The sequence below is a fragment of the Rattus norvegicus genome, chromosome 15, assembly GCF_036323735.1.
Source record: "Rattus norvegicus strain BN/NHsdMcwi chromosome 15, GRCr8, whole genome shotgun sequence".
Lineage (NCBI taxonomy): Eukaryota > Metazoa > Chordata > Mammalia > Rodentia > Muridae > Rattus > Rattus norvegicus.
This window is the reverse complement of record NC_086033.1, coordinates 56,309,565-56,318,180: the sequence shown is the minus strand read 5'-3', so window position 1 is coordinate 56,318,180 and position 8,616 is coordinate 56,309,565.

Sequence of the window (8,616 nt, the reverse complement as noted above, 5' to 3'; positions counted from 1 at the left end):
AGTCATCGTGACTTGAGGTCAAGTTGATTTCTGGTTGTTCTAGTTTATATGTTTGGCAATGATATTGGAAATTTATTTTTTGGCTAAGTCAGATCTGCCTAGATCATAGCCTACTGATCCATGGCCAGATCCATGATAGAAAACAATGTTCTTAGGAATGAGAACCCACAGAAGCATCACAAAGAATTTGAGAAACAGTCTGGGATCCTTTCAGAGGAAGAAATTCTCTGAAGAGGAGAGACATAAAACTTAGGGACAAAGAATCATAAAATGTGTGTAAATGTAGTGCCAAGAAAAGAGAGAGCAGCACGGGGAATTCTCAGATGTTGCTCTATCTATAACCAGAAGCACAGGTTGGCTGCCTGCGACTTAGAAAAGCATTCCCAAAAGACTAACAAGAAAACCTGATCTCTCCTTGGCCATGCTGTTGCGAGATGGCAGGATGCTAAAGAGAAGGAACCTAGTGTGATGTCTTCTGGCCATTGAGGGTGTGCCTTTGAAGTGAATATCACAACACCAGACCTGGTCTTTCTTTTTCTTCAGCGATCGTGAGCTGAATTGACTTCCTTCATAATGGTCCCCTGCCACCAGTTTCTGAGCTTCTCCAAATCCCACATCAATAAAACTTAACAGGTAAGGATTGAGGCTTCCAAATTGTGAGCCAAAATAAACCTTTCTTCTTTGTAAATTTACTATCTCAATTTTGTTTTGCTATAGTAACGGAAAGGTAACAAGCTGAAAATGTAGGTTTTAAAGTTATGTAGCTCTGTAGCAGAAATTTAACTCTATTATGGAGTCTTTTTAGGCTTTAGTGTTATAATTAAGTAAGATAACTGTCAAGGGCTTTGGACGGTGCCTGGCATATGATGAATAGTGATGTGGAAGTATAAGCTGAATAAACCTTTTCCTCCCCAAGTTGCTTTTGGGAACCTTGATTGAGAAGATGCCTCCATAAAATCTGGCTGTAAGGCATATTCTTAATCAGTGATTGATGGGGGAGGGCCCAGTCCATTGTGGGTGGTGCCATCCCTGGGCTGGTGGTCCTGTTTTCTATAATAAACCAGACTGAGCAAGCCATAGGGAGCAGTAAGCAACGTTCTTTCATGGCCTCTGCATCTGCTCCAGCATACAGGTTACTGTCCTGCCTGACTTCCTGTCCTGCTGTCCTTTGATGATGAAGTGTGATGCGGAACGTATGTGTATAGACCCTTTCCTTTCCAAGTTGCTTTGGTCCTGGTGTTTCATCACAGCAATAGTAACTTAGTTAAGACAAGGGGAAATAGTACAGTATGACTGGGAAGGCTTGACAGTAAGAATTGGAAACTAGCTGGTCACATGACATCCATGTCAGAGAATGGACAAGAAGAAGAATTGATCTACAAGGTCTTACAGTCAACATTCAGTGACCCACTTCCTCCAGGGAGGTGTCACCTTCTAAAGCCTCTTCATTATTCCCAAAGAGCTCTACCCTCTGGGTACCAAATCTAAACATTTCTTCATGTGCTGTTCTCTCTCTATTAGGAGTCATGATGATGATATTAGCTAGCAACTGATTTCTTCTTCTGAACCCAAGACCCTCGGAGAGCTCAGAACCTAATATCTAAAGTGTTCCATAGTCATAAATTCTTAAACAGCCTTCACAAACGACTGCACAGGCCATAATGCACACCACTAACCAATTCTCTGCTACTGGATACACAGATACTTGTATTGTTTTGCTGTCTGTAGAGGGAATGAGTTTTTTTTGTCAATTTCCTAAGTTGGTATCTCATGTTCAGATGTCAAAGTAACTGTGTTGTGGTGGACTTGGGGATGACTGCCTGTTGAGTTCTTTAGTGATGTCACTCTCTATGGGTAAGAAGCCAGGGATAGTCTAATAAATGCCCATTGCAGGAGAGAAGGATTATCAAACTGGAAGTAAGAGGTTGGAAGGTATACACTGAATAAGAAATGAAAAAGTTTATGATCCATCTCTTCTTCTTTTCTTGGATTTTATTACTTTAAGGCATACTTGTGAGAACATTCCTAGTGTGTTTGGTGGGGGGGGGCAATTCATCTGTAAACAGACATGAGGTGGGTTAGAAAGCTCCTGAATGAAGATAAATGTGAGGAATCTTACATGTAACCCTTACTGAACATTGGTCCTCAGGCTGGAGCTAAACATTATCCAAGAAGTTTTTATAAAATCCAACTGCCTGGGTCACAGACCAGTATATGAGACTACACATTGGGATATCTGGGAAGTTTAAGAGCTATTAATTCATTTATTATTTATGGGCTATGAATATATTGTTTGATTGTTTGAATCTTATTTTTTTAAAGCCACCAGGTAAAACTTCCACTGGCAGGAATGGCGTTACATCTCATTGAGTCATTGGACAAAGGAGTCCCACAGTACCTCTCAAACATTGTAGTCTATTGTTAAGCTAATAGTTGCTCTTCACAACCTGATAGTAGGACCTGATTGCTGGGGTCCTTGTTTATATCACAGAACACTGAGAAGTCAATCTTGTGCCTAACCAGAAGCTTCACTTCTGGTGACTAGAATTCATGGTACCGGAAGGTATTCTGCATGCTACCAGAGTAGAAAGGACAATCCTGCTACAAACCCTGTGACCTAGAATAGCAATGGGCCTGTAAGATACGTGGTGCCATAGCACCACAAGGGTTATGGGACTTAACACTTACTCATGAGGTAGAACCCATAGTTGATGCTACTAAGGTATCCAAGAACCAGAGAGACTAGATAGATCATGGGCCGCAGGGAAACAATATCCTAATTCCGCTAAAGGGATGTAGAAACAAAACGACTCCTGATGGATAGATCAGTGCCCACATCAATCAACCCCACATCACAGGAGCTTCTTCCCCTTTCTCTTGCTTTCCTGTCCTGCTCTCTCCTTAATCACTTCCCTCCTCTCTCTCCATGTGCTTATGGCCAGCCTCTACTTTTCTACTCCCCCACCCCTGCTTTTCTCTGTTTCTACTATCCTCTCAACTCCCCTCCCCATGCCCCGAATAAACTATTCTATATTAAAACAAACAAACAAACAAACAAACAACCCCAGATAATCAAACCAACAAAAACGAACTCCTTCTTGCAGTAGATGGGAGTTAGTGCAGAGACCACTGCTGGACAAGGAGTAGATGAGAGTTAGTGCAGAGACCACCGCTGGACAAGCTGGAGAGAGATCTTTGGGGAACTTAGTCCTAAATGAGATGATTTCATCAAATGCCTATGCAGAGGATTGTAAGAGCCACAGGTAATGTCCGACTTCAAGAACAGCGTCTTCTAGACTCTACAGGACGCTGACACTTTATGAACTCACAAAGGCTGTAGCAGCAATGAAGAGCTACAGATGTTCAAACCAGATGGAATTCCACCACTGTGAGTGGGAAGAAGGCACGGGATTCCACCTTATCCTAGAAGCCATTGGCTGCTGATATCTGTGGGGCAAAAGAAAAATCAGCTTTCCCCAATAGTGTGACTGGGTATATCAGCCACACTCCAGGGCAAGTTCCATGCCAGATTAGTTGGCCAGAACAAAATGAATGCAATGGTATTTCTTGTGGACATTTTGTTTGGTTTTGGTATATTTTGTCTTATTGGTCGCCCCCCCCGCCATTTTGATGTTCATTTCTTCAATTTTTATGCCAGCGAGAGAAAGAGGAAGAAAAACATAACATTGGATGGGAGGTGACGTGGGGAGGATCTAGGAAGAATTGGGGGAGGGGAAAACATGCTTAAAATATGTTACCTGAAAATTTTTAATGAAAACAAATTAAAAGTATATCTAGTTGTCTTCTTCAAACCACTTCCTTTCATGATCCAAATATCTTATCAAATTTTGGAACAATTTTCATAAGCCACATCAATTAGAATCTGAAGAATCTCAAGTTTAGGATTTAAAATTTATTTAACAATTAAAAGGGCTTAAAGTGTGGGTTCTGGGCACTGTACCCAGCATGTTCTGACTCGGTACTGTTGGAGTCGGTGCCCCCAAGTTTGTGTTTGTGGTTGATTCCTGACAGATACTACTGCTGCTGGTGGTGGTGGTTCTGGCCTCTGGAATAATACTCTGTGTTTTCTTCTTGTTCTCAACGATTTAAATGTAATTCGTGGGCAAATCTTTTAGCTTTGCCTTATTTTTTCTTGGAGACGAAGGAGAAAGACCCAGCACTCTATCTGAGACTAGACTGTAAGAGACACAGAATGGGACGTGAAGCAGTTGTATATAGTAGAAAGGCCAATTTCTAGATAAGAGGTGGTTAAGAAATTGATGACCTTCTCCCTTCCCCCTTGCTTTTCTGCATTAGCAGTGAGGGGCTACGGTTTGATTTTGAGAGATGTGGTGGCTGTACCTTATAATAAACAATGGCATCTAAGACTATAAATAAAAGTGACTTTAAAGAGAGTGTGCCTATGGGTATTCCACGTGCATGCCTGGTGACTTGCAGATGGCATTGTATCCTTGCAACTAGAGTTGGAGATGGTTATGAGACACCATGTGGTTGAAAAAAAGAAGACGGATCCTGTGTTCTTCACTGATGAGCCATCTCTCCAGCATGCACATAGACATATTTTAACAATTTTGATCATATACCTAAAAGTGATTCTTTTTATAATATTCACATTAAAAAGGAAATTATATGTTTGAGAGAAATTATAAACAAGCTTAAAAATCTTTTTTCCTCATGTCTTTTACATGATTTTATTTGGAATTTAACTGACAGATTATGTAATATTTTCATGACATTTATAATGGAATATTTAAAATAGTGTATTTGTGACACAGTGGTATAATCTATACATTTTACATATATAGACTAAAACATTAGGCTAGAGTACATGTTAGCCTGTATTATGAGTGACACAGGAGTAGCAAAATCTAAAATCAGTTTTCCATACTCAACATCAGGATTTTCTTGTTAAGATTTCTCCATATTTATAAGTTTGGAGGTATTAAAAAATCTGAGGCATTGTGTCATTTTATACTTTCACATGCCATTGTGGATCTCTAAAAGTGATGTTGCTTTCTCTGTGACTACAAAGACATTATAATACTCAATAAAATGACAGATAATTATTTAATAATACCTAATACCATTATCTCAAAGAGTCGTATCCTGTCTCTCTTTACATTTCAAGTCACAAACCAAGCAATTCTTTCCCCCGTGTTCTGTGTTTATATTTCATAAGATTCTTTTATCTTTACTGTCTTCCTCCCCCGTTTTAAATGACACTTTAAAATACTGAGGCATTTGTGTGCAAACCTGTAGAAGGTACCGATTTTAGCAGGATTTCTTTACTTTCTTGTGATATCATGTGTGTGTGTGTTTGTGTGTGTGTGTGTGTGTGTGTGTGTGTGTGTTCTGTGTGTCTTGGTATGAACATTAATGTGGGATAGTTGATTTTATTCTGGTGTTGTTGTTTTAGTCCTTGGGATGTGAAAATGAAATCTCTCCTCTAAACCTCGTCATTACTGTCTTGTCCAATGGGCTGTTGTTATTTGGTACCTGAATCAATTATTTCACTCATGGCCTTCCTAATCATCCATTTCTAAATCTGTTCTTTTATTCTGCATGGATTAGCTGATGTATGTTTGATTTTAAAGATCTCCAACATTAACTAGGTATTGAACTACTTAGAAGAGGAATCAGGATGGCCATTTAACTTCGTAGTCTTTGCTTTCAGTCGGTAACTTCCAGAATAGGTTTATATCGCATTTACTTCCAAGACTTTCCAAGGATGGCTTCCCTTGTTTTCTCTTTTACAATTAACATTATTTGTGGGTGTTAAAATATTGCTTTGGTCAGGCATACTCACTCTTTTGATGACTGCTTCTACCCTCTTGACACGACTCATTGTCTGATGACTGTCTCCTGGCTGGCACATGTCCCCAGTGCACATGGCACATATTTGAGACATGCGTTTCAGAAAGCTTCTTTGTCTATGGTGGTGATGTCTGAGTTTGGTGATGCTCATTTTGTTTTAAGAAAGCAAGCAGACAGGCCCAGAACATAACCACACTGTCCAAAGAATAAAGTTTTTTTGTGGTTAATAAATATGAGTTTGAGGTAATTTAAAAGGACAGTAATGGGGTATTAGAAAATGTTTGTTTAACCTAAAGCTCAGAAATTATAAATTATACTATTTTAGTAACTGTATATAAAAATTCTGTCTTGGCACCTGTTAAAGAATTCCAACCATGAGCACTTTGTCTCGAATTTCTTTTCATTTTTATTATTACACTTGCTATGGACTTAATGTTTGTGCCACCCAGGAGTTCCTGTGCTGAAGAGAAAGCTTCATGTGGTGACATTTGGAAGGAGGACCTTGGTGTGTCATTAGGCCCTGTGCCCTTGAGAGTAAGGATAAGATGATGGCAGTGAATCACTCTCCTCCCTGTGTAGATACAACAGAAAGGCAGAGATTCACAATCCAGGACATTTTGATGGCTTAGGTTTAATCCCAAATTACTTGCCCTTCAAAGGGCAGGAGTTTCTCATTTGCTGTGGGAATAGACAGCTAGAGATCTTGACACTGAGGTGAAATAGTGTCTCGCCAGACATGGAGTCTGACCATTACTTCCCTGGCTGTGGATCTCTTTGTCTCCAAAGAGACAACCCATGGTGATTGGATACCACAGCCCACAGTGAGAGACTTCTTTCAGGTATAAAATTTCTGTTTTGTTCTTTTTCCGCATTCAATTTGTGTGTGTGTGTGTGTGTGTGTGTGTGTGTGTGTGTGTATAAAGACTTCTGTCCCTTCTATTTGTTTAAGGGTGTTTACAAATGGTAGGTCACTTTTCCATAACAGCTAAAGTCCTTCTAGGTCACCCTGGCCCTTAATCAAATCAGCAACCCCGGATTCCAGTTCCTCTGGTGGGTAATATTTCAATGATGTAGTTAATTTTATTTTTTCCTTTCATGTGTTTTGATTTTAGTCTTCTCTCCTAGTTCCTTCCCACATCCCCTTGGATCCAGACCCACACCTTTTGCCTCTCATTAGAAAGCAAACAGGTTTGCAAATTATAATAATATAATATGTACAATGTAATGTAATAATATATAGAACAAAATACATTGTTATAGAATAAAACACATAAACAGAAAGAAGAGTCCAAGAAAAGGCCCAAGAAATAGGTATAGCTAAAGAGACCCATTCATTCTCAGATTCAAAAATCCTGTAAAAACACAAAACAGAAAGCCTTAATATACACACAAGGACCTTTAGGATTTAAAACAAAAGCAAAAATAAAAAAAAATAAGAAAACATTTTTTTAAAAAAGCCCTGACATGACACAATGATACAAGGAACCTTGAATGGTTCCACTGCATTCATTTTCCTGTTGGGCATTTACTGCTGGGCATGTGGCCTGCACTTAAGAGTAGTTTGTTTCCCCAGGGAGACTCTCTTGGAGAAATCTAAACTTCCATTTGCAAGTGGTTGTCAGTTGTTCCTGGGTTGGGGTTGAGGGCACTGCCCACTTCTCTTTTCAGCTCTAGGGCCCCATCTGGTGCAGACCCATGCAGGCCCTGAGCATGCCTCTTCAGTCTCAAACCTGCATTGGTCCTGTTACCTTTAGAAGGCCTGTTGCCTTGATGTCCTCAATCCCCTCTGGCTTTTATAATCTTTCCTCCTGAGGGTTCCCTGAGCCCTGAGAGGAGGGATTTGATAGAGACATCCCATTTAGGGCAGAGTGTTCTAAGGTCTTCCACTCTCTGCTTGTCTGGCTGTGGGTCTTATTGTATTTGTTCCGTCTGCCCGAGGAGGAAGCTTCTCTGATGATGGCTGAGGAAGGCACTGATCTATGAGTACAGCAGAATGTCACCGGGAGATATTTTTTTTGCCACATTCCTTTTGTAGAACAGTAGTATTGTGTTTTACCCTTTGCTATCTAGTCTCAAGTTCATGATCACGAACAGTGTTGGCTATGGATTAGTACATTTTGTGGAGTAAGCCTGAAGTGATTTAGATATTGCTTGGTTACTCCCACAAGTTTTCTGCCGCTATTTCGTTGAAGATGGGATGGTGTTTATGCTTTTCCTTTGTTTGCATGCAGTGAACCTTCCGGTACCAAGAATACTAACCAGTAAGGGTAGAAGTTCTAGGTAGGCACCAGCTCTCCACAGTCAAGGAACTGTGTAGGAATTATCTTTAGCAATAGGGTCATGCTGTCAGTTTGTGGAAAGCAACATCCTGGCTTGTCTGCAGATTTCTCATGGGACCCCTTTGGCTATGACAAAACCCATTTCCAATACTGGAAGCATCATTTGCTGACAAGAGATGTCCAGCTGAGATTCTGCTTCTCACATTATTTGGCCATTTTGTTTACCTATGTATATATTTAATCTTTATCTATGTAAATATTTTAAGAAACTTGTAATGTATTGTTTCCATTCTATGCCTAAATTAGATCTCAGTTTTAGCTTTCTCTCCCACACCCCCCCCTTATCGTCCATCCTCTTTTCTTCTCCCCAACTGAATCTCCTGCTTCTTCCCCGACCCTGAACATAACTATCCTTTTCCCAGGCAGAGCTGTCTGTCCCCTCTAGTCCCTTACTCTATATCTAACTCTTATGGTTCTATGGATTGTAACTTGCTTACGATTG